This window comes from Podarcis pityusensis (assembly GCF_964106645.2).
Source record: "Podarcis pityusensis genome assembly, chromosome: 2".
Taxonomy (NCBI): Eukaryota; Metazoa; Chordata; class Lepidosauria; order Squamata; family Lacertidae; genus Podarcis; species Podarcis pityusensis.
The window spans coordinates 78,521,618-78,548,975 of record NC_138029.1 but is presented as its reverse complement, the minus strand read 5'-3'; the positions used below and the strand labels follow the sequence as shown (position 1 = coordinate 78,548,975).

Here is a 27,358-nt window from a genome sequence, read left to right as displayed (position 1 = left end):
CCATTTTTGCCTGAGGGAAAGAGTTTTCAAAAGGCCTTTCCCCCCCTGTAGCTTGTCTCCTGCCTTTTTATTATAGCTTTAATATATGAAGTTCTGTGTAAACTGCTTTAGAATGCTCACCTGAAAAACAGGATATAAACAACTTGAATTAATATAATGATCCTCACCCAACTTTGTTGTGTGATGTTACCACTGGAAGCAAGCAAGCAAAACATGTTTCCTTCTAACTCTGTTTCCTTCTCTCCTTCTTCTACATGTGGCAGTATTCAACTAAGTTTTATTCAGAGAAGACCCACTGAAATTAATGAACCTATATCAGTAGACCTACTCTGAGTAAAACTTAGTTGAATGCTACCCATGCTTTTTAGAGACTGAAGAAAGGTTCAAAGCTTCCTGTGTACATTCCTGTACAGTGGTACCTCGGGTTAAGAACTTAATTCGTTCTGGAGGGCCGTTCTTAACCTGAAACTGTTCTTAACCCGAAACACCAATTTAGCTAATGGGGCCTCCCATTGCCGCTGCTGCTGCACAATTTCTGTTCTCATCCTGAAGCAAAGTTCTTAACTCGAGGTAATATTTCTGGGTTAGCGGAGTCTGTAACCTGAAGTGGCTGTAACCCGAGGTACCACTGTATAATATATATTGATTTGGGGCATCTTCCGTATATTTTCTATGTTGATAATACATATCCTATTAATAATGATATGGTAAGTGGAGAGTGAAATCTAGCTATCAGCTTGAGCATAAATATCATATTTAATGTGAATTATTTTCCTGATAATTACTAATCAGCTACATTTAATTGCATCAGAGAAGGAACTTTGAATTTGAAATGTGTGTGAACCTTTGATTGCCATTAGTCCCTGCCTGTATCCTAAGGAAGTTTCTAACACTCCACTTTAAATTCTCAGTTTAATTTATATGCAGATGACAGTATAACTTGCAAGGCACTCTGCAGATGTTGCTTGCTGGATGCTATGAACAGTGCTTTAAACACAAGCTGAGCTATCAGGCTGGCAAGTGCTTGCTAAGTGGTCCCAAAGTGCACATACAATCTACCCAGCATTCAGATGTGAATGCATTCATTTTGTGTCAGCAATCCTTTGCAGAATACAACAGAAGAAGAAGAAGAAGAAGAAGAAGAAGAAGAAGAAGAAGAAGAAGAAGAAGAAGAAAACTTCCAGAATTACAATCTGGTGTTGTACAGAGATTTAAATAGGTACATGAGAATTCAGGGAATTTAACTGAAGTTGCTTTGTAAAAAGGGGTAATGCAAGTTAATTATACAAAAGAATTCAGTTTTTTTGACCTGCCAAATGATCCACATGCTGTTAAAGTACATTCTCAGATTGTAAACTGCAGGTTCTTCTGAGAATTAATGGGCCAAATTTTCTTCTATAGTACAGAAATGATAGTTTGTTTCATATACAGTTATTTAGCAAACAGCTTTAACATTTAATGTTTAGGGATCCTGAAAATACACATTTCCTCTTAATTTCCATCTCTCAAATAGTTTTCCAGCTGTAGTGCTCCTATCTACCACTGAACATACTGCCCTTGGCCAACTAACTCTTCAGCTACCTTATACCCAAGATAGGAATGAATATTTAACATTGACTTCCAAGTGTGGGTGGTTGGGTGAAGATTAAGGGGTTCTCTCTATCCATTACTCCATGGTTCTGAAAACCGAAGAAGATAGTGGGATGAGGATCAAGATGCCTACTGAAGATGAAGCTTTTCATAGATGCCTTGGTGTCAGCAAGATTCTGGGTAATAAGATTGTGTTGCTAGTCAGCTGATTACCCGTGTCTCAACTTAAGTCGAATTTTCCAAATAAAAGAAATAATGTTTTATCTGGAAAATTTGGCTTAAGTTGAGTATGAGGAGAAAATGTACTGAAAAATCTGTTGTGGTGGGTTGTATATTCAAGATTAAAGGATGTGCATGAGTGTAAATTTATACATTTTACATTGCTCTTTAATCACTGAATTCTCTGATTTCTAGCATATAAATGATTGTCTTCAAGTCTACCGAAGTCAATTAACACTTTGAACTGAGTGAGTATCCAATAAGTCGTATTTACTGAAGAGATACGAAGGAGACCAAAATGTTTTGCTTCTGACAATGAGGAGACTGTAGCATATCTAGCATTGCTGCAAGCAGTTGCTATTTGGGGAAGTCATGCTATCCTGTCTGCACTGTGATGCTGTGCTCCATTTCTAGCCACTAGAAGAGTTTTGAGAACTGCTTTTGGAGCAGCACTGCCAATGCTGAAATCAAAGTTCAGACTCTGAGGCCTGAAAAAAACTAAACCTTGGAAGAGTGTAGCTCACTTCTCACACTGGCAAAATATGTTCCAGTCTGATCAGGAAGGTTGAGAGCAGAAACTTTCTGTTCATACTTTAAGGGAAAGCTTGCACTAGGAGCCAAACTACATGCTAAATTAACCATCCTTTTTAAAAAAAGGCATGATTAAGTTGGCCAGTTTTATTTTGAACAGCACCCTTCAGGGTAAAATAAGAGCCATAGTTTTGGGATGGAAAATGGGTGTCAGCCCCTCAGTCTGGCCTGGGAGTATGATCCAGATGCATAGCTGACTTCTTTTCCAAATAAAAGCGACCAATTTAAACATGGTTTTTAATAGTTGTGTCTAACATAACATGCAATTGGGCCCTTGTTAACCAGATATAGGAGTGTTTATGATTAGTCAGAGGAGACTAATGCCATTTCAGCAAATATATCTCTGCTCCAGGACAGAGAGTAGAAGTCTTGCCCTTTAAGCTCTTTGCTGAATTACAGAATGAAATTGGTTTGCTCAGTGTGGCAATATATGCAGTGGTGCAAAAGCAGCATGACTTAATTTGGCACAGATGCTTGGAAATAGCGACTGCCTCTGGTTTGGGGTCACCCCCCCCCCAGTTTCTCTGAACTATTGAGATCCTTAGAAAACCATATATGTTCACCAATATATTTGCTAGTGCTTGTGTGATGCAGACATTAGATCATGCTTCCTCAAACTCGGCCCTCCAGATGTTTTGAGACCACAGTTCCCATCATCCCTGACCACTGGTCCTGCTAGCGAGGGATCATGGGAGTTGTGGACCCAAAGCATCTGGAGGGCCGAGGCTGAGGAAGCCTGCAATAGATCATCCTAGGTAGCAAGAGAATGGGGAGCTCCCTTCGCTTATGCAGCCACTCAAATGGAAGGCTGCATTGTCAGCAGGGAAGGTTTCCTCTGGGTCTCAGACTTAAGTTAATCCAACAAATAAACATTTCAAATGCATTGGACACCAGCCTGCTTGTGTACTCAAGGCCTAGCCTCCTGCCACATTTGCTGGAGATCCAGTGCTACAGGAGAGGGCCTTTGCCATATGCTTTGGGGATGTAACATATTACTATCATTCTGGAAATAGGGTTTGGGATATATATATATATATATATATATATATATATATATATATGAAAACCATAAAAAGGACACACACACACATACACACACACACACAATCATGGTCTCATGACCTCTTGACCCTCATAACTAATAAGAGCTATCTAAAAATGGTGACTCCAGATAAATTTGAAAATATTTGGCAGAAGTTTCCTTTGGTGATTTCATCTAGTCCAATGCCCTGCAGTGCAGGAATCCTACCCACAGCTATCCCTGGGCAGGTTTGAACCACCAACCTACTGGTTAACAGCCAGACACACTGACTCATTGTGCCACATACTCAAATGTTGTTCTCTGACACTTTCTCCAGTTTGCTGCTTTCCCCCCTTCTAGGTCACACTACACACACTTTCAGCTATAAACTCTGGTTTTGGTCCTTCTCACTAGCTGCAAGTAAAGGGAGGGAGAAGGGAACCCCCCATTTGCATCTCCCACAGAGCCGATTCCTTTGTTCTCCTTACTCCTTACACTTTGCCAGGAGGCTAACCTGACTTGGTTATCTTTTAACACTTGCTGGCTCCAGAGATTAGATGTATCTAGCACTCTGGTTAACACCCCAAGTCTTGATTAAATCCTAACGCTTACTGGATTCGGGAGTTGAGAGGGGTTTGGCATCCCTGAACTCATAACAATATACTATATGTTATATCCCTTTTCTAGCTGCTAAGGTAAGACCAACAATTTCATAATGATTGTGATTGTTATTTGATACATTGGACTAACACGATCCAATTTGCTGGTGGAGAGTGGTCTGTTCATATGTTTTGTATAATCTTTTATGATGGCTCAAGGCTATGACAATAAATTAAAAACATATGACAGTCCTATTATAAACACAGGGGAGGGAGGACGATTTTGTTTGGCCTGAGTGCAAGAAATTGGAGCTGAAAAGCAATTGAATGTGACTGTTACCTTTTCAGCTACCAATTCAAGTTAAACCCAAATTTCTTTTTTTCCTCCCCTTTTCTTTTGATCCTCAGGCTTCAATCCAAACCTTTGGGTTTAAATGGGATTTCATTTTGAAATGAAAGCAGTTTAAATGGAAACAAGAAATCTCCACCTCCTGCCAAATTGGGAATTTAAAACTGTGTCTGCTGAAGTGTCTAGCAATCTTGGTAAGTTTCTGGCTTGAAGTGATAAGGACAAACAATCAGTAAGCTTGCTCTGAAGGTAAGAGATAAACCGAAGCAGTGCCTTTCATCTCACTTCAAAAAGTAGGAGCTCAAGATAAGTTTTTATATATTTTGCAAGAGGTCAATAGGTGAAAACTGGCCTTCTTTTGCTTTGCATGCTGATTGAATTTCATTAATATATTGACAAAGCAACACACGTTCCTTTTTTCTCCATTTATTTCAACACTACGTCCATTTTTCACAGAGCTTTCAGCTGCCACAATTTCTCCATGAAGCTGCTGTAATAAAAGGGTATTTTAAATAAAACATATATTACTGAATATGGCAGTTCTGAAACGCCTTTCTCCAAAATAACCTTGTTGAAATGAATAAGACAATACTAAAGGTAAGGCTGTATTCTACCATTTGATAGCAGAGCAGTCGCTACAGAAAACACAAGCTCCATAGGCCACTAACTAGAAGGGAAGCTATTACCAGTATGTTTAGAACAATTCTGATTATTTCAGTAAAACTTAAAAATAAAAGCTTTGATGGTGTAGCTAATGCTAGCAAGCAGCTGATACTTTCTGCAATTAACTATTCACATTTCCCTTCCAAAAAGGAACAGCTGAGGTTGGCGCACCTTACAGATAATTTCAGTGCGTTCTCCTTGGGATCATGTCTTGCACTGAATTTTATTTGGAGATTCACAAGTGAGCCCTAAGGTGTTATCATTATTTTCCTTCATATGCAGTAGATTCTGCATTCCTATGGTTGGAATGCCGCACAGCCCTTATGTTGGTTCAAAACCAGTCTATATGATGTTTTCCTACTCTCAATTTTAGTGAAAACAAACAACAGGCAGAGGGCAGAGTTTATTTGTTGTTGGTTCTCTGTGCATAATGGAAATACTTGAATGCCACTCCAGATTTAAAATACTGTAAGTCCCACTGATTTCTACAGAAGCATACCTCTACAGGAGGTATGGGGGCTCTGATAAGGTCCTAAAGGCCTCCTGTCTCCTTCCTCAAATCTAGTTAGCACTTTCCCAGCTTTGGAAAGGAGATAGGAAGGCTCTAGGACTCTGCCAGATGCTTGCAGCTCCTACTCAAAGCTTAGCCAGCTTTGGGAAGGCAGCATGAAGGGCTTGTGTGTGTGTGTGTGTGTGTGTGTGTGTGTGTGTGTGTGTCAAATTCTGCTCTCACTCTGCCTCCCATGCAACAAAGCTGTGTGCAGCCCTTGGGTTCTGTGTACTCTTGCAGCCCATTTGGTATGAAAATTTGGACTGCCCTGGTTTAAAAGCACTTAACTTCATCTGGATTGTGTTCTCCCAACACCCTTTCTTTCTTTAATATACATGCATTTAGGTTATAACCCTATACATAGTTCCCTTGGAATAAACCCCATTCTGAACAGACATGTCGAAGATGGTGCTGTTAGAAGACATGGAGAAGAATCTCACTTTAAGTGGTTTAACCTAATTTACACGTCCTGAAGTAATTCACTGCCCTAATTCACATGTAATTTTCCTTAGGATTTTGCATTTCACCGAATTTTGCAATAAAGTTCTTGGCTCAAAAACAGTACAAGAATGTGCAAAGGCTTTCACAATTTCAGGGTAAAATAAATTTAGAGATGTGTATGTTGGTATAAAATACACACTGAATATGTATTTTGGGGATAAAATATGAATTTAAAGATACATTTAAAACAACAACAACAGCCTAGAGTTTAACATGGCATTAGGAAGGATTTTTCAATTAACACATGCAATTCAGAGACAGGCCACAAAAAAGCAGCAATCCTATACCCACTTCGATGGGAGTATGCCCCACTGAATTAATGAACACTGGGATAGAGAATGGATACTTTTTCTTTGAAGATGACAAGATCTTAAATCAGAGGAATTTTCACTAGACTCTCCAACTCTGCCTCTTTTTGGATTCTTCTGAAGATTACTTGGCCAGCTTTGGTAGAATGGACTTGCATAATATTTTTTCTAATCCCTTTTACCCTTTTTCATCGGTGCCCTTTCCCTACACTCTAGAAATTCACACGGAAAATTACTGAATGCATTTTTCAAAAAGGGATTATTTTGCGCTTTCTCTGGAGGAGGACAGTTGCCTTTGGTTGTTATGGTGCAGTAATTGTGAATGAACTAATTAGCATAATAAATTAGCCTGTGAATAAATGCATCTAATTCCAACTTGGAAATCAGAACTGCAATGGGAAACATATACCCCAGCATATAACTAAATGACCAGTTGCTTTGATTATTCCAGTCCTAATTAAACTTTGCTCTTTATCTTAAAAGTATTACTGCTTTGGTTTGCACCTCCCAATTTTTGGTCTATGCAATGATTCTCCCCATGTCTCATATTCTCTCTTTGTGGTGCAATACAAATATATAATCTATTAGAAGTGGGGAAGATTGGATGATGGTCATTCCAGGCTTGTGGATTGGGATTAATCAATTAATTAATTAATTGATAATATTTATACACCACCCATCTGACTGGGTTTTGCCAGCCACTCTGGGCAGGTTGCAGCATATATAGAACATAGTAAAATATGTTTCAGTATACTTCCAACCCTAGAATTCTGTGATTCTAGATAGGGATTTTTTTGAATATCTTAGCACTGAGCTCACTTGGACAGATCCACCCCCCCCAATTCTGTCATTTTTTACCTGTTCCTCTAAAAACTCTTCTTGTATATTACATGTATTATACAGATATTATACCCCATGTTTCTCAAAGTAATCAGCACATAAACAGATACCTGCACCAATGCATATAATTGCATAATATACTCATCTTGATTCTTTTATACATTTTAAATGTATAATAAATGTACACATCTGTTTTGTATATAATCTTGTGTATAATTAGTTCAACATTTTAAAAAAGAGGACTCAGCAATGCATGAGTGGCTTGGTCAAACTTGAGACAAGACGTGGTCAGATGCAGGCCAGGGTCAATTGGGTTAGAAGTGCCAAATTCAGGGTATAAATCTGTTTAAAATTTCCGAGCACAATTCAAAGTGTTGGTGCTGACCTTTAAAGCCCTAAACGGCCTCGGTCCTATATACTTGAAGGAGCGTCTCCACCCCCATCGTTCAGCCCGGACATTGAGATCCAGCGCCAAGGGCCTTCTGGCAGTTCCCTCATTGCGAGATGTGAGGTTACAGGGAACCAGACAGAGGGCCTTCTTGGTACTGGCACCCACCCTGTGGAATGCCCTCCCATCAGATGTCAAAGAAATAAGCAGCTATCCTATTTTTAAAAGAAATCTGAAGGCAGCCCTGTTTAGGGAAGTTTTTTATATTTAATGCTGTATTGTTTTTAACACTCGATTGGGAGCCACTCAGAGTGGCTGGGGAAACTCAGCTAGATGGGCAATAATATTATATTATTATTCCTCCTCCATTACTAAACTTAGGATATAATTTTTTTGCACATTAGCATGGGGGAAAGTCCTTTGTGGTTTGTGCCTTATCATGCAATATTTATTCAAATTTCCAGTATAGTATAATAATATTTCCCCAGTAGTTACACACTGATCCTACTGAAAGATAAGCAGTAATTTGTGATTGATCACACTGTATATCAATCTAACTTATTAAAATATCAAAAACAAAATCTAGTGAAAAATCAGGTTTTTAAAAAAACAATTTCATAAACTATTTGCAATTAATCATCAGCCAGGAAAGTCACATAGCAATGTTATGTTCATACTAAGGATAATTTTTCAGAAATTTCTGAGCTTTGAGAAAACTAAGCTCTCTTTTTAAGCATTCCTAATTTTTATGAACTATTCATGTTTGTGCAGTGAGGGGCAACATGACTGCCTATAATTGCTATTCCAGCTGCAATTAACCATATGTAGATGCTTTCCCTTGGAAATGTTTTGTGCTAAGACTTAATTAGGCTCCCTGATTAAATGGCAATTAAGGATACCATCCCTTGCATTCCAACTTAAAGGAACTGTCCAAAATAAAACAAATGGGATGTCATGAAGAAATTAAAGGACATTCTAGCGTTAGCAACATATAAACCATAAGCACAGTGTTTGCTTCTATGTTTATTCCATAAAGACATAAATCAGTATAGGATCATAAGAGAACTTAAAATCTTAAAACCATTTAGTGTCTAATTAAAAAAATATTTTTTTTTTAAATGTAGACCTTCTAAAACAAAGAACCTCTGAACAGCAAAGTAACTGAACACACTTTCTTTAAACTCAGACAGAAATCTGAAATATGGAAGATTCTCAAATTATATGGAACCTTTGAGTGGACCAACCTGCTAAACATTTTGACAAGAGCCTAACATTTAAATCAAGATGCCGGCAAAAGAGAATTGCAAGGCCATGATGCAAGAGGTGGCTGGGCTTTATACAGGGTCAGAAGAGAGTGATAGCATCCTTGGTATCCATTGCCTAGACGAGGGTGGAGTTCATGGTAATCATCTCTAGAGCTAAGATCTTGCCCTGAGTTATTTAGCTCCTAATTTCTAAGCTATATGGAAAAATATCCAGATTTATGGTAAAAGCATGGGTTGGACTGTAAAATAGCAAGTATGTAGCCCCTGAAAAACACATTTTCATATATATATTTGTAGAAACTTTTTGATGTTTACTTTTAGTGTGTGCTTGTCATGTGTTTGGGTGGGAAATATTGCATTGGGAGTCTATGAGAGGAAGTAGAATTAAGTAGCTCACAGCTGCCTTACATTTCTTCCATCCCAGGGCACCTTGTTTGCCATGTCGCCAATAGATGGGTTTTGAGCATCTCATTTCCCAAGCATCCTGTCCCAGCAGTCAGCCAGTTTCAAGTGTATGTACCTGGTGTTGGCCTCCCAAGACCATTGTGCTTGGAGGTGTTATCAAGCACAGGTTAAAAAAAGGTAAAGAGACCCCTAACCATTAGGTCCAGTCATGACCGACTCTGGGGTTGCGGCACTCATCTCGCTTTATTGGCCGAGGGAGCCGGCGTACAGCTTCCGGGTCATGTGGCCAGCATGACTAAGCCGCTTCTGGTGAATCAGAGCAGCACACGGAAACGCCGTTTACCTTCCCGCCGGAGTGGTACCTATTTATCTACTTGCACTTTGAGGTGCTTTCGAACTCTTGACAATTAATAGAACCTTGGCTTTTTAAATTGACCTTTTGTAGTACTGTAGTGGGTTTATGGAGTCAGTTGGGCATCATGTCCCTGGAATGAACATCACAATGTAACATTCTGAGGGATATTCAGAATGTTTTTGTGTTTTTAAAAATGCTTTCACATCCCCAGTTCCCAATAATGCTCCTTGAAACTGTCCCTTTGTTGTGATGCAGTGCTATCCCAGGGTATTATGGAAAAGTAAACATGGAGTATAGCCAGGAAAAGGTATTGCCTTCAACAGTGCCACAATTTCGGTATCACTCCACCCTGTTTACGTAACCAAGGAGGAAGTACATTGCTGCACAATTGGTAAATCATCCCTACAAACTTTCATCACTGCAATTTTAGGTCCCGTTTTGCTAAAGGTTCTCAGGAGAAAACCTGTTGGTTCAGATCTAATATAATTTTGCCTACACACAAGTACTTTATTGCTCTGTTGTTGTTTCATTGTGTTGGTACCGTTTTCCAATCTGAGCTCTGACTGGGCTTCTGTATAGTATAATTCAAAGAAATTTCACAAAGCTTGAACCTTGTGACTAGTCCTTTGACCCAACATTATTTTGCCCAAAGGTATGTGATGCTTGCAGCATCACAACTTCACAATCCATTGTGTTCTGCCAGCTATGGGGGACTGATGTTGGCCTATATGTCAGGGCATCAGCCGATGTTGAGAACCAAACCAGAAAGGTTGCAATTTGCCCCATGTCTGCCCAAACCTGGAACTACAAATAAATAAATAAGTGCTCTCCATTAAAATGCTCTCTCCATCTACAAAACTGCCATACATTAAAAGTTTGGGGCTTTAAAAGGGGGGGAGGGAATGCTGCCGTGGCTGGTCATGGATTTTGTGATTTTTTCCACTTATAAAAACATTCACTGGAGCTCAATAGCCTGAGGTGGACTAATTTTAGATGTACTTTCTCCCACCAAAGGTAAGCTTCTTTAGCAAGCAGCTTAATCTTCTAAATGTAAAGCCAGAGAAAATTTTGGAACCTCAATCACTGAAGATTTTTAAGAAAGCTGGGTGAGTGTCTTTCATGGTTATGTTGGGAGGTGAAAATGTTAGTTGATAGAGGGGGCAGAGGATTATCTAAGAACATAAGCATTAATAGGTTATTAACCTATCAGAGTTTAAATCTGTTGAATCTGTTTACTGTTGCTGTTGCTGATATTTTTGTTTTATAAATGCTTTCAGTATTTTTTTAAAAAAATATGAACCTCTTTGTTATCCAGCTTTGGACTTTTGCCCATAACACTTTGGTTCATGAAATGCTAATGTTTATATGATTTTTTTCCTCTATAGTACAATGAATTTGTGTCTATGTTTTTAAACGTAAAATGCCTTTTAGATAAAAAGTGACTAACACATTTAATAAATAAAATGTTTCATGTTTTTAGGTGAATTGTAGCATCTATGCTGTCTATCAAATACCTTTAGCTTTGCTTTCCCTGTTATGACAGCTAAATAACTTTCATGGTAGATGTTTACAATATATATTATCATTTATTATTTATTAAATTTGTTAGTTGTTTTATCTTGCCCAGGGCAACCCAAAGCAACTTACAAACAACCAAACAAATAAACAAACAGACAAAAAACACAAACCACACACATCCCGCACCACATAGGTATATTAAAACCAAGAGGAAAGAGAACATCCCACCCACTTCTAAAAGGCCCCAGATAGTTAAAAGACCAAAAGCCTGGCTACAGAGGAAAGCTTTTGCCTGGAGTCTAAACAAATATAATGATGGTGCCAGGCAAGACTCCCTGGGTAGAGCATTCCACAAGTGGGGAGCCACTGCAGAAAAGGCCTGTTCTTCTGTTGCCACCCCCCCCCCGGACCTCTACAAATGACATTTCAGGGTTATGTGAAAGGACTTCTACAGATGGAACTCAAGGATTTACACATTTCCTCTTATTTTCAGTCTTTAGGCATCTTTGCTCATAAACAAAATGGCACAAGAGGCAGGTATCAGAGGGTTTGGTGAAATCCCCACATTTGCAGAAATCCAAAAATAAATGGAGAGGAGTCTTCAAAAACAGAGGAATACAAATGTAACTTGCTACGGGTGCTGGGAATTGTAGCTCTGCAGAAGGGGAAACTAGCTCTCGGGATCTTTGGTGGGGAGGGGTGAGAGTCATGTGCTCTAAGTGTACATTGAATGTGCTTAAAATGTATGGTGAGGAACTGACCATAGTTGTTCTCTATCCTAGTTGCGACTTGCTTTCCCGTTCTCTTCTAGTCTTCTCTGACTTTGCATGGCTTTCTTCTCTTTAATGCATAGGTGAAGAACTCTCTTTCTCTGGAGAGAGCTGCATCCTACAGAGGCGTAATCCAGCAGGAGGTGTGTAGCTGCAGTAGCTAGGGCTGAACTAAAGCTTGTGGTAGGTGGGGTCCGAGCTAAATGTTGGGTCCTTTCTTTCTGGTTCTGTCTGTCTTTCCTCTCTGTTGTGGGAGGGACATATCACTCTTGCCATAGGTCTGAACTGATGACTTGCAGATGGCTTCCCATCTCCTCCCTCCTATGTTCCCTCTGTTTTGGCTCTTCTTCATTTATCTTCTTCCACCCTTCTTTCCCTCCAGGTACTCTGCCAACAGCATGAAATTAGGCCAAAGCCACAGTTTCCCACTGCTGCCTTGGAGCAAATTACCATCTTTTGGGAGCATATTTCTTGTACAGCATAAAAAATATATCTCTTGCTTGGCTAAGTATCATAGATCACACCCATAGCATACATTTTCCCTACAATCAAGGCGTCCCCCCCCAAAAAATCTTGGGAACATTAGTTTGTTAAGGATACTTAACATCACAGATGTACAATTTCCTTTCCACACTAATGATGGTTTATGCCCAAATAAAGAAAAGTTATGTGGCTGTAGTCACACCCCTTACAGACACTTGTGCTCCTCCATCAAGTAATTGTCAGAGTTATTAGCATGTGCACAGGGATAGCCCTTTTGCAGCTTTTCTTCTATTTAAAGCCTAATATTCTGAAATTTTGATGTTGTGGATGTGTAGGAAATTAGAAGAGGAACTACGTGTCTGCCTGAGCTATGGAAAACCTGGTTATTGCGATGAAATTTTGTCTGCAGCTAATGATTGCTGTCATGGGCAGTCAGAGGGAAGTGGCATAAAAGAGACTTCTCCTAAACCTCACCCACCAACCTCCAACCCTTCCACTCAGAAACTTGGATGGTGCACATATCACACAAATTAAGATGCTGAGGATCCATTCCAGATCTTTTACAAACTTTGTTTTTGTTTTTGTTTTGCAGTAGATGAAAATGTGGTTTTTCAAGTATATTATTCTGGAATACTAGCTGAATAATGATGATGCTGTGTGGCATCATGCCAAACCTTCTCTCCACCATAAATGGATCAGTTTAAGCCACCAGCTGAGTTGTGCTGAACAGGCAATCTTGGTGAGAAAGGGAGAAGCCCAGTGCTTGAGAGGTACTAGCTGTGCCAGCACAAGTTTGATGAGGCAACAGGAATAGACAGAGAACTCTCAGGATGATCCGGTGGCTGTTGTACCAGTGTTAGTGTCACTGACTTGGGATTTACATTGATTTTCCTGTTAAGTAGATAAAAAAAACCACTGACTCTTATGGAGAAACTGCTGCTTATACTGGGCGTAAGCAAGAAGCAAAGCATGCTTTGGTTCATTTGGCTTAATTTTTCAGTGTGGGATATCTGATGGGGAGTTCGTGCAGTTAGAAAATTTAGATTAATGCACCCCCTTGTTCCCAGGTGTGATATCTTTGCTGTATCCATGTACCCTTTCCACATCAGATGCTATGGGGCTGGGATGATGTGTCTTAACACTAGGGCTTTGGATCCTGGCTAGAGGTCTGTAAGAATAGCACGCTCTTCTTGTATACCAGACTATCGGGATGTGGGACTAGGTCCCCATATCACATCCTCATGGCCTTCCTCTATACCGCAAGGGGCCAATATTTTAACCACTCTCTAACTTAATGGCTCTTGAGAGAGACTCTTGAGAGTCCCATGGACTGCAAGAAGATCAAACCTATCCATTCTTAAGGAAATCAGCCCTGAGTGTTCACTGGAAGGACAGATCGTGAAGCTGAGGCTCCAATACTTTGGCCACCTCATGAGAAGAGAAGACTCCCTGGAAAAGACCCTGATGTTTGGAAAGATGGAGGGCACAAGGAGAAAGGGACGATAGAGGACGAGATGGTTGGATAGTGTTCTCGAAGCTACCAGCATGAGTTTGACCAAACTGCGGGAGGCAGTGGAAGACAGAAGTGCCTGGTGTGCTCTGGTCCATGGGGTCACGAAGAGTCGGACACGACTAAACGACTAAACAACAACAACAACTTAATGGCTTTGTGGTGTACAGAGATGCTCAGCCATGTTAAGTTTCTGTGGGAATGTCTGAAATGGGCAGTAAAAGCCATTCTGGGTCCACCCACTCTCTTTTTTTGGTTGGAGTAGAATGACCTCCTCCAGGACTTAGTGAAGCGGAATTGGTTTGTTATATCCATCCATTGCCTACAACCATATAATTACCTTTCAGATTTCTGTATGAATTGCATTCTTCTTCTGGCTTTCAAACCTGTGATTACCCTAGAGTTACAGCTCACTTTTTAAAGACAAACTGCTATTGGTTTGCTTTTAAAAGAAAAAAGCTTTATTGTAGCTTGAAGACAGTTCCTCTTTGGCTAATAAGAGGTTATTTTCTTTAAATTGCCTGGCCCTGCATACATGTCACTAAGAATAAGCAGACGTAGCTTCCTTTAGCAGTAGGTGCACTGCAGCCAGATAAGTAGTCAAATCCATTTTCACTACAGCAGTAAAGACCCAACGCGTTATGGCACCTGTATATTAACACATTAGCAGCCAATAATATTAAGGGAACATCAGCATGCACAAATTTATTTCAGATGGTAACAAACGTTTCAGCAAAGCTAAATTGTTCTAAGAATTTGAGGAGAGCCTGCTGGATCAGGCCAGTGGTCCATCTAGTCCAACAACATTCTGTCCCGACAGTAGCCAAGCTGATGCCTGTGGGAAACCCACAAGCAGGGCCTGGGCACAACAGCACTGCAGTGTCTGGCAACTGCCTGTGATTGTGAAGGCAGAGCACAGCCATCATATATAACAGAGATAGATAGCATTGTCCTCCATGAATTTGTCTAATCCTTTTGTAACACCATCTAAATTGGTGGCCATCAGTGCATCCTGTGGCAGTGAGTTCCATAGTTCAACTATGTGGTGCATGAAGAATTGCTTCCTTTTGTCTGTTTTGAATATTTCCACATTCAGCTTCACTAAATGTCCATGAATTCTAGTGTTATGGGGGGGGGGGTAGAGGTTTTATATACTTCCTCTATGCTATGAACTTCTGTCAGGTCTCCTTTCACTTTTTCTCTAACTAAAAAGTCCCAAATGCTGTAACCTTTCCTCCTAGGGGAGTTTCCCCATCCCCTTATCCTTTTGGCTGCCTTTTCTGAACCCTTTCCAACTCTACAATAACCTTTTTTTGAGGTGAGGCAACCAAAACTGTACACAGTATTCCAAATGTGGCTGCATAACAACATTATGATATCAGCAGTTTTATTTTCAACTCCTTTGCTAATGATTTCTAGCATGGAAATTGTCTTTTTCACAGCTGCTGCACACAGGGACAACATCTTCAGCAAGCTACCCACTATGACCCCAATATTTCACCTGTGGTCAGTCACAGCTAGTTTAGACCCCATGATTGTAAATGTGTGATTCAGATTATTTTTCCATGACATGCATCACTTTATGTTTCAACTGAATTTGGCATTTGATTGCTCATTCAACTGAATCTGAAGAGGTCCTTTTCAAGCCCTTCACAATATCTGTGTATTTTAATGTCCCTGAGCAAACCTGGCCACTTCACTGCTCATCCCTAACTCTGGAGTGTTTATAAGTTAAAAGTTAAAAAAACCACAGGCCCCTTAGGGGGCTCCACGTTCTATACCTCTCCGTTCAGAGAATTGTCCAGGGCCATATGAGAATGACTACATAAGTCCTTGCTTTCCTCCTTGTAAATAGATTGACAGTCAATAGCTCAGGCATAGGCAAACTCGGCCCTCCAGATGTTTTGGGACTACAACCCCCATGATCCCTAGCTAACAGGATCAGTGGTCAGGGATGATGGGAATTGTAGTCTCAAAACATTTGGAGGGCCAAGTTTGCCTATGCCTGCAATAGTTTGGCAACCAATGGTTTTAGGACTGAACTACTGAAACTACTCGCCTTGTTTTATGTCCTGCTTTCAGCCACTTATAGTTTACTGCAAAATTTATTTATTCATTTATGTCCTCCTAAGAACAAGTTCCCTAGAGCAAAAATTACAGCAACAATATAAGTCAACAAATTAAAGAAAAACACACAAGTGATCAAAATGCATCCCTAAAAAGCAAGAAGTATGTGTGCAGGACAAAACTAATGTGAGAGAGAGCAGAACAGTAAAACCTACTGTGTTAAAGCAAATTTTAGAATCACTCCATAATTTGGGGAAATTAAAAAGGTGCTTGTCTGATGCTAAACTGACATTGATATAGGAGCCAAGCAAGTGTGAGGCCACCACTGAGAAGCGCCTTTCGCTTATTGCTATCTGTTCCACATCACACAGCTGGGGCATTCATAGAAAGGACTGAGACCTGACAGCCTTAGGTGTTGTTCCAATATTGTTTTAATCACAGTAAATTTTCTGGTCCTTGTTCATTCCCCCCAATAGGCAAGACAACACAGGCAATTTAAAACAATTGGGTCAACTGCAACAAGCTCTGTGATGTACACTTGAGCCTAGTCAAGATCCCCATAACAACAGGTCCATGAGCACATGTGTAAGAAGATTCAGGTTTGCAAGTATGTATGTACAGGTACACACATTTGGTAACAATTGCAAAAAGATGCACATTCTGTCACTTTCACTTTTTGAATGCCCTGGATGTAGCAATATTGGAGGCGTTTTGGGAGAAAATAGCACCAACCACAAAAAAATTGTGGTGACTGCCCTGCCCCCTTCCAAAAATGCTTTGGGGGGGGGAAGCTATGTATGTGGCATCGTGAAAGAGGAAAATGTAGCTGTCAGCTGCCAAGAGGAGCTCTAAATCCCAACACAACTGTGTTTTAAGATAAAGGACTGAAACTGCTGTGGCCACCACTAAGCCTCCACCCCAACAAATCTTTCCGTTTACCCTTCCCATGATAAATTACCAAAATCCCAGCTCTTCTCATATTCTCCGGTACTTCTCCTTTATAGAGGTCTGTTATTGGTGGACAGACAGATGAAAAGGAGCCCCCTCACATGCAAAAAGGAGAGGAGAGGTATAGTGCTGTGGTATCATGGCTGGAGGAGAAGATGAGCAGGAGCAGCAAGGAGATAGTGTTGGGGGTCCTGCTGCCAGTGGGCCTGGTGGTTGGACATGAAACGAGCCCTTTCAACAATGGCAGAAGGTAATGATCCTTAAGAGACCCTTGGCATAAAACTGAAATTAAGTCATGAAATGCAGGAGACGGCAAAACCAATCATCACAGGATGAGGATATAGGGTTTAAATCAGGCATAGGCAAACTTGGCCCTCCAGATGTTTTGGGTCCACAACTCCCATGATCCCTAGCTAACAGGACCAGTGGTCAGGGATGATGGGAATTGTAGTCTCAAAACATCTGGAGGGCCAAGTTTGCCTATGCCTGGTTTAAATTCAGGGATACCAGCTTACAAAGGAGGTGAAAATACAGAACCAGTCGATGTCAACAGCCCAAAAGAGGTAGCCACAAACGGCTTTATCCTCCCTAACTATTTATTTACTTAATTCTTTAGTAGCTTATTTATCTGAATAGATTTGTGAAGCAGCATTTGCTTGCTTGACTGGATCTGATCATCATGGATCTATATCTATATATCTATATCTATATATCTATATCTATATATCTATCTATATATATCTATATAACTATATATATGAGCGTGATCCAAGGAATGATATAAAACTGAAAGGATGAAATAAAGAGTGGACTCCATTATAGAATTATGAAAAATGTTTACACCTGGTGCCAAACTGTAGAAATGTTTCAAAAGAAAATCCTCTGGTGAGGAGCAGTCATCTCAATAGTAGACTGGATCAAATTTGCTTATCTGTTATAGAAAGAGATGTAATTTTATTGAATAGTCAGTTAAGTATTATTAAAGGAAACAATTTAATAAGATACATTGCTAGCTGAATATGAAATTGACTGGAATAAAAAAAGAGATTGCTTTTAAGCAATGAAGCAAGAAGTAAACATTCAGTGTTTTGCTAGATAGAGATAAAATTGTTGTCCTGAACTCAGAGACCTTGTCTGAGATGGGACACCTGGTTTAACCTTTGTACAGCAAATTCCGGTACCAGATATTCAAAGTGGACTATTTAGTGATTTATTCTCTAACCAAATTTCAAATACTTAATTCAGTTTGGAAGCAAAAAGGGCTACATCATCAGATTTTCCCCACATGTGAGTAACATTGTTGGATCTGTGGCACTTTCCGATTTAAAATCTTAATGCTTCCCAACATGTTCCTAGATAGATCAGATCCCTTCCCCAGCAACCTCTTGTATTTCCTAAATTAACGCAAGTATATCATTGTTACATTGACAGTAGATGTTAAACTGACTTAGGTGGCTTTGTGAAAGCACTATCTCTCAGTTCTTACATGTGACTGTCTTAAAGCTAAAAACACTGCTCAGAGGCTCCTTCTGGAAAAAGCAGGATATAAATGTAACAGATAACTAAAGTAGTAAAAAGCTTATGATTTGATGTAAATGAGGCACTGTGTAGCCAAATAAGCAAAGAGGACTCGGTGCAAACCACATCATACATTTAACTGTATGGGAACTGTAGTTTACCCACCACAGAGCTTTAATTCCCGGCACCCTTAACAAATGACAGTTCTCAGGAATTTGGGGGAGAAAAGTCATGTGCTTTAAAATAGTTTTAAATCTGCGGTGTGGATGTGACACAGCAAGTCCAACCCAGCAGGAGTATAGCAGCATGTGTTAATGTTACTCTACCGGCAACATCCTGCCTGTTCAAAACTTTTACGTGGTACAGAAATGGGCATGGAGAGGCCTAAAACATGGGGTATCCAAAAAGCCAGCTGCCCCATTTACTCCATCCTCTTTACACATTTATATCCCACCTTTCATCCAAAGAGCTCAAAGAGGCATAGATGGCCACTTGGCTTTCACTTTTTATAAAGACTTGAGGAATGAGATTATCACCCCTCTTTTATTGTCATTATGTGTCACCCAACCACTGCCACCGTGTCCTTTCTCTTGGCAGATCAAGATGAGCAGAATAAGATCCACCATTTGACTACTGATTCAAAACCCTAAAATGTACTTTATATAACTGACTTTTTATTTCTGTTCTTTGTATATTGAACAGTGGTACCTCGGGTTACATACGCTTCAGGTTACATACGCTTCAGGTTACATACGCTTCAGGTTACAGACTCCACTAACCCAGAAATAATACCTCGGGTTAAGAATTTTGCTTCAGGATGAGAACAGAAATCACAAGGCGGTGGCGCAACAGCAGCGGGAGGCCCCATTAGCTAAAGTGGTACCTCAGGTTAAGAACAGTTTCAGGTTAAGAACGGACCTCCGGAATGAATTAAGTACATAACCAGAGGTACCACTGTATTTTTGTTTCATTGCTATGGCTGACGCAAATAAAGATTCATTCATTCATTGGCATAGATAGTTCTCCTCCTCTCCATTTCATCCTCACAACAGGACTATGAGGTAGGTTAGGCTGAGAGTGAGTGACTGGCCACCCAGTGAGCTTCATGGATGAGTGGGACTTTGAACCATGGTCTCCCAGGCCCTACCCCACCACTCAAGTCACCCCACCACACAGGCTCTATGTTATAGCTACTGTTTATACAGAACAGTAATTTGACTGCCCTTTTATCGTGTTTAACCCCCACTTATTTATTCGTCTTTTTGTTTTAAATTTGATGTATTTCTGTTTTAATTATTTTAATTGTATTGTTGTTGTGAGCCGACTTGGGCATCATTCACGGAAGGGTGGGATATAATTATTAAATGCATTATAATAATCGATACAGAGGTACCTCGGGTTACAGACACTTCAGGTTACAGACGCTTCAGGTTCAGACTCCACTAACCCAGAAATATTACCTCGGGTTAAGAACTTTGCTTCAGGATGAGAACAGAAATTGCACGACGGCTGCGCAGCGGCAGCGGGAGGCCCCATTAGCTAAAGTGGTACCTCAGGTTAAGAACAGTTTCAGGTTAAGAACGGACCTCCAGAACGAATTAAGTTCTTAACCCAAGGTACCATGCATTATAGAATTACAACTATACACACTTAAAGGACTTAGGCACCAGTCCTTTGTGAATTTAGTTCTCTTGCTGATCACTTAGTTGCTTTATCTTGCCTATTAAGCCCGGGAGATTATTTTATCAGCTTGATTATATTTCATCGATAAGCAACCATGTGCAAAAAACCCTAATTGCGGAATAACGAGGAAACATAGGATATTGTCTTTAAAACAGTGTTTGCATAAATAAGCACCTAAGGACTAATAGAAGAAAAGACTGATTACCTACTACATACAGACTCCCATAGGGGACTCAGCTGGTTATATAATTATCAGCAAAGTTGCTGCAGAGAACAATTATCAGCAAAGTTAAGCTGCAGAGAACAATATGGGTTGTGTGAATACATATAGTAACCAGTTCTGTTACAATGTGCATTATTTCCTGAAATGACAATCTGTATACAAAGAAACATTACGTACAGTAACAATCACTTTGTTTGTCTTAACCAACCAATTTTTTTTAAAAAATAAAAAATGCAAAGATAAAAGAGTAGAGTATAGAAACTGGTGGGATCCATTTTCTGGATCCATGTCAGGGGGGAGAGACTACTGTTGCTACAAAAAAAGGTAGCAGGTTGGCATAAACCTTTAAACCTCCAACAGCTTTAAAGGTGCCTAGCACAAACCGCTCTGTGCCTATCTGACATTCGGCCAGCTTCATCTCTGCAGGATTTTTTTGCAAATTTCATGCACTTCTGTTGGGGAAGAAAAGTAACCATTATGGGTACATTGTGACTTCCTCGCTTAAATCAATGAGAAATGCAAATGAATCTTTTCCTTTAAAAATAAAAGTGGCCCCAGGAATTGGGAACAAAATAAAGCAAGATATGCCACCGAAGTACCAAGATAAAGAACCTACCTAAATGAAGCAACAAATATGAATATGAAGGGTTTGTTTGGGGGGGGGGGTTGGCACTGCTCTACCTGCTCAGTTTCTTGGTCTGGTTCTAGAATGGGGTGGAATCCTGGGAATGTCAGAGTGCAATGGAAACAGGCATTTTAGGGCACGACACAGAGAGAATGAATTATTAGGAACTGGTTATTATTTAAAGACTTTAGCTGGTAGAACTTTGAGATGTTTTTAAAAACATGTCTGTCTTGTTCATTCTGAAGTCAAAGCATTATATGCATAAAATAAACTTCCAAATAATTGATAAGCACACACACACACACACACACACACACACACACACACACACACAGAGTGGTACATCGGTTTAAGAACCGTCTGGTTTAAGAACAATTCGGTTTACAAACTCCGCAAAACTATTAGACAAATAGGAGAAAATGAACTGTCTATATAAGATAGGAGTGGTGATGGTGAGTCGTTTGATGATCTTGCATGTTCTTCACAGGATCACACTCTCCCTGAAGGCACAGGTTTGCACAGGCTGCCAAGACCATATAACACTGGTCCTGAAAGACCTACATTGGCTCCCAGCACGTTTCACAGCATAATTCAAAGTGTTGGTGCTGACCTTTAAAGCCCTAAATTGCCTTGGCCCAGTATACCTGAAGGAGCGTCTCTACCCCCATCGTTCAGCCTGGACACTGAGATCCAGCGCCGAGGGCCTTCTGGTGGTTCCCTCACTGCAAGAAGCCAAGTTACAGGGAACCAGGGCCTTCTCGGTAGTGGCGCTCACCCTGTGAAATGCCCCCCTCCATCAGATGTCAAGGAAATAAACAACTATCTGACGTTTAGAAGACATCTGAAGGCAGCCCTGTTTAGGGAAGTTTTTAATATTTGATATTTTATCGCTTTTTAAATATTCTGTTAGGAGCCACCCAGAGTGGTTGGGGAAACCCAGACAGATGGGAAGGGTATAAATAATAAATTATTATTAGAATATTATTATTAACCCGAGGGTGCTTCTGGCTTCAGCCTAGCTTAGCTGTTGAATTCTAAGAATTGTAATGTCTTTAATTAGCATCGCCTAGCTCACCAGGACACTGAGTGTATTGTAGGCTGCCCTTGACAAGTCTCCAAAAGTTCCAGCTAGGGCAAAATACTAATAAGAGCATACAGCCCATAAATATGTGACATTAATTATCACATGTGTTTGTTTTAGCCTGACTGTTACCTGCAAAGCCTTACACCAGCCTGGAGAAGAGTGTATCCTTTAGATACACACCTCAGATCCCATTTTAGATCATCAAGGAGGTGCGGCTTTGAATTTCATGTTTCCATGATGTAAGCTTGATGGAGCACAGGGAAAAGCCTTTTCCATCCGGGCTTCTACCCTCTGGAATTTTCTTGCAGTTGAGGCTTGACTCTTTGCCCTTAGAAGGCATGTGAAAATTTTCCTCTTTACGCTGAAATTTGGGTTGTGAACTAGCATTTATTTATTTAACAAAATTTGTATGCGCCTTAATTGCAAATAAAACATCTAAGTGGATTAGGAAGAATATAAAAGGTTTAAAAAGAAAAATGAATAAAACCAACTATTAAATCCATGCATTGTATGCTAAAATTACAGATTAAAATACATATCAAACATATATGCCTGGGTAGGCTTGCCTAAACAACAACAAAAAGGTGTTAGCAGATATGAAAAAGAATACAGTGAAACCTCCTACCTAATGCCAATGGGCAGGGAGTTCCAGAGTGTAGGAGCTGCCTCACTAAAATACTGGATCCTTACAAATGCAAAATGTGCATTGCATGGCACCTGCAAAAGTGTAAGTTCCATAAAACAAAGTGGTTGAGTGGGCATATATGGGCTAAGGCAATCCTGCAAGTAAACTGGTCCCAAGATGCTAAAGGCTTTATGTACTAATCCTAACACCTTGAACTTGGCCAGTGATGAATTGGTAGCCAGTGCAGACCTTTAAACAGTAGTGTTATGTGCTGGCAGGATCTTACATCTGTCAACAACCATGCTGAAAATTTCTGCACTAACTGCAGTTTCCAGACAATCTTGGAAGTCACTAATACCCGCACTGCTGTGCTTATGCTCTCCTATCAGTGACAAATTTGGATCCTGAAGCACCCCCAAACCACATCCTGTCCAGAACTTCATCCTGTCCAATTTCTCAGAAATAGGAACCACTCACCCCAAACCCCTCTGACTTCCTTGGATTCAACATCAGCCTATCTTCCCTCATCCCTCCCACCTCTTCATCCTGACAACAGTCCAGGGCTTGGAGGCCCTCACCTGATGCAGATGCTATGCAGTAATAGAGCTGAGTGCTGTAATACTCTTGGTGCTTTGCCTCAAATCATCTAATGACTGCTCCCAGTGGCCTCTTTTAGATATTAAACAGCACTGGGGATACAACAAGTGCACTGAGGCACCCCATAGTATAACTCTCTAAATGCTACTCTCTGAATTTGGCCATGTAGATAGGACTCACACTGCATTAGCACAGGGCCCCCAATTCCCATCCCATAGAGCAGGATGATACCATGGTCAAAAGCAGCTGAGAGATAAGAAGCAGGAGCAAGGTCACACTTGTCCCACTCTCAGTAAAGGCAACCAAGGCCATTAACTGACTTTGGCAGTCATGCCTAAACTCAGATTAGAATGGGTTCAGATAGTCTACGTCATCATCCAAGAATACCTTCAGCTGGCCCACTATATATTAACATGCTTTTCTACTGAATAGTTTTCTTTCCCTGAAATTGTGGTTTACTGTGTTAGGTTTCAATCATTTTGTGACAATTAATTTTGCAAGTACAAATTGAAACCTGCAAAATATTATGGTCCTAGGTTGTGATGACTCCCTCGTTCTCTTAGAATGGAAATGGTGCCCACCTGAGAGGTGCCAGAACTGAGTACCGGTGAGTTCTGTTTTTTGGTTTTTTTAAAAGCCCTGGTCATGGCCAATATGTCAATGTCATCACAACCTTTGGAAAACAGATTTTTGATCTTCGAATGATAGCTCAAGAAATTATATGCCCTACTCCCATGGGATACAGATTGTTTTAGAAATGCATCTTATATTTATGTTTTGTATTCCAAGGTACCCCATTTTCTAATTATAAACCTTGTTTTTGCTAATTTCCTTAATTTGTCCCTTGCATTTGAACCCTTTGTAGTTTAGCCACATATAAAAATGTTCTGTATGATACTGGTAAACACTTTGTAAAATAAATAAGGGAGCTCAAAATACCTAGAAAACAAAAAGTAATAAAAATAAAGTTAGGCACTTAATATTTTAGATAAATGGCAGCCTTTTTGCCCCCGCCCCCATCATCAGCCTATTTTTAAAATTTATTTTGAGGATGAAAGGCTACAAATTTGAAAAAGAAAATCCCTAAATTTCCTCCCCAGCTCATTTCAGGGAAGAATAAAAGTGAGCTAAGAAGTGTTTATTTTTTCTTCCTCCATTCACAAGATGATGCCTCACTCGTGGGGAGTGGTAGATGAAGAGAAAACGAAGAGACCGCTCTCTGCAACACACACAGCATGGAGGTTTTCAAAAATAAAATGCCTTCTCTTCTTGAAAAAATGGCACAGAAGGTCAGAAAGTTCTCTCCTTCTCTTTCATATTTTCTCTTTCATGGGAGGTGTATCTCCTTATGGCGCAAGGAGAAAAACAGTTTCTCCCCGTAAGGTAAAGATCCAAGGAGGCTGCTTGGTGCTGAAGATAAGTGGGGGGTTAAGTGGGATGCTAATCCCCCCAAGCAACAGCATGCAAGCGCCTTCAAATTTCACAGACTCCCCCAGCCCATACTGGGTAATGTGTGAAAACTTGAACTAGGATCTCAATGAGGCAGAGCTAGGCAGCACCATTTCAGAGCTTTCACTGGGAGCTGATAAAGCTCTATGAAATTTTTAAGATGACCCAAATCCCTTCAGGAGGATTTGTGTTTGATAGGGTGCAGGTTGCAACCCCTTCGGGATTTTTTCCTCCCAGTTTATTGCTCTGAATCAGCCAGTTGGGCTTCCCATTTGACACACATCAGATATGGATGATCCCTCCAGGACAAGTTTGGAGTTCTATGGCCCATTAGCCCCCATCTGGCCATGTGAACAGAATCCTTCCCCTTGGGACCCCCTTACCAGGGTACCCTGATACTTTCATCCATAGGAGAGGGAAAATAAGGTTCCTTCCTGCCCCCCCATTAGAAAAAGGATCCAGCCCAATGCCTTTTTGTGACAAAAAGATTTGACAATTGCTGCAAGGTAGGCAAAAAACCCAGACCGGCCTGATTGGTCTGCAAAGAAAATTCTTCCCTGGCCCCAAATACAGCGACAGATTCACTCCACAGCAAGGTCATATGGATGCACTGCTTGCTTACCTTCAGGCAGGGCCAAATATCTACCAGGGTGGTGGATAGAATGCAGGAAAGTAGCACAGCCTGCTTTTGAATTTTGGAGGTGGACCCGAGAAGACAGGTTTACCCAGGTCTGTCTCCAAATTCCCATCCTGCTATCTGGCCTCTAATTGGCCAGTTTAAAGTAGGGAAGCCCCATCGCTCCCCGTGGCTGGCTAGGGCTGATAACACCAGCCAGCCAACTGCACGAGAGGCTATCTCTTCTCCCAGCTCACCCAAGGCCATGCCAGGCTGAAACCGCTGCTGTCACCAAGAATAAGCAGTATTTATCTAGTGGTTCTGTCCTTGTAGTTCTCTAAGTTACTGATGGAGTCAGACAGTACTGTAGAATAGTAAAGAGGGCATGCTAAAATAAATGGCCGTCTGGGTCCTTTTTTTCATTCTACAAACCACACCTCTGGGGTGTATTCTGCAGCCTCCCAGGGTGCCCAGTGCTTCAGGTAAAGCCCAGGAGATGACATCATGCCATTACTCCTCCCATGGGGCTTCTTCAGATGAGGAAGCATGGGTAGCTAGGAAGGCAACTCAGTACTGGATAAATTTTAATGGAAAGCAAAACATACACACCACCCTCAGCCCTACCATCATGATGAAAGTAAGTTCCAAATCCACTGAAATTATAAAGAAATTCTAAAATGCCCTAAGAATGAGGAAGAAAAACAGAAGCTTCTTTCACAGTGGAAGAAAAATTTCAGAAAATGGAAAGCCAGGTTATGGTAAGGCACTAGTGGCACATTCAGTCCTAAGCACTTATATTCTGGTGCAATTTTTCTGTAATGTGCTTTATACCACGATCCACATTAAGTACCTGAATTGGTGTGGTAGCACTGTCTGTTAAAATTAGTGGGACATATCCAGATAATATGCTTAGTTGTCAGGCTGTTAAAACTGGACCCTGTGTAAGGGCATCAAAGGGATGAGCATGCCTAGCAGGGTGCTTAACATTCCTAATTTTAGGGTTGTAAATTCCACAATAAAAAAGATAAAAATTCACTAGTCCCATTCACCATAGAAGCTTTAAGAAAACTAAAATTCTCATAAGAATAATACAGCACCACACAGGCTCAAATAACAGCTCCTTCAGTAAGATTTTTTTAAATGGAAAATGAGTTTGTTTCTGAATGAAAGGAGACCTTACAACTCTTTCCCCCAATTAGCTTTAATCAGCCAGAATGAAGCACACCCTCCTCTCCAGGGATGCAAAATAAAAAATAAAAAATAATGATATCAAGAGACAGGGCAGCCAAAAGGAAGTTATAATATAAGGGAGTTATGGATTGCCATTAAATTAACCAGATGCTTTTCTGAATTGCAACAAGATGATTTAAGAAGGATAATAAGCTGAAGAAAAACAGCACTCACTGGGAATATGAAAATGGCATTCCAAATTACCCACAGCTGATGACTAGAGTAAAAGGAACCTGCAGGTAATCACTGAAGATAACAATGTTAGGAACAAGCATTTCTAAATCTTTCCTTTCATAAGCGTTCATCTTCAGCAGGAAACATCTCACAAACAAGACATACACAAACCAATGCTAGATTGATACTTTACAGGATAATACGAATTCCATTCCAGATTTTGACATGGAAACACAGGTTCTGAAATGCCAGAAGTATGTTAGAGACCTTCAAAATAGTAAGCAGTTGTCTCCTCTGGAGAACTGGCAGCAGCTAGTGTTTCTTTTATCCCCCTCGTCATGGTTTGCAATGCATTGTCAAGCATGCTGTGAACTGGACAGTGGCCTACTTCCTACTTCCTGCTCAACTAGTGGCTGCCCTGGGAAACCATGGACCCCAGAACAGAATGGGGATAAACAAGCGCATTGTAAGACTGTGACACTCCCTCAGTGAAGTTTTATTCTCAGCCCATTTTTCCATGTTGCTGTTTCCAATTCTTCTTAATCTGAGAGTTAAAAAGTGGCATAAAATATATCTGAAAACTGAACTTGAAAA

General features: G+C 40.4%; 1 protein-coding gene and 2 long non-coding RNA genes across 4 annotated transcripts in view; 2 read left to right on the top strand and 1 right to left on the bottom strand.

Annotated features, from left to right (window-relative positions):
• Positions 1-27,358, bottom strand: part of SLC6A1 (solute carrier family 6 member 1) — a 75,551-nt gene that overhangs the window by 30,429 nt on the left and 17,764 nt on the right. The gene's annotated exons all lie outside the window — the stretch shown is intronic.
• Positions 3,711-12,521, top strand: LOC308472103. Its single transcript, XR_013983300.1, has 6 exons — positions 3,711-4,116; positions 4,429-4,563; positions 8,744-9,021; positions 10,659-10,750; positions 12,016-12,115; positions 12,315-12,521. It is a non-coding gene; the product is annotated as an uncharacterized lncRNA (long non-coding RNA).
• Positions 23,599-24,575, top strand: LOC308472449. The gene is made up of 2 exons (XR_013983523.1): positions 23,599-23,902; positions 24,460-24,575. It is a non-coding gene; the product is annotated as an uncharacterized lncRNA (long non-coding RNA).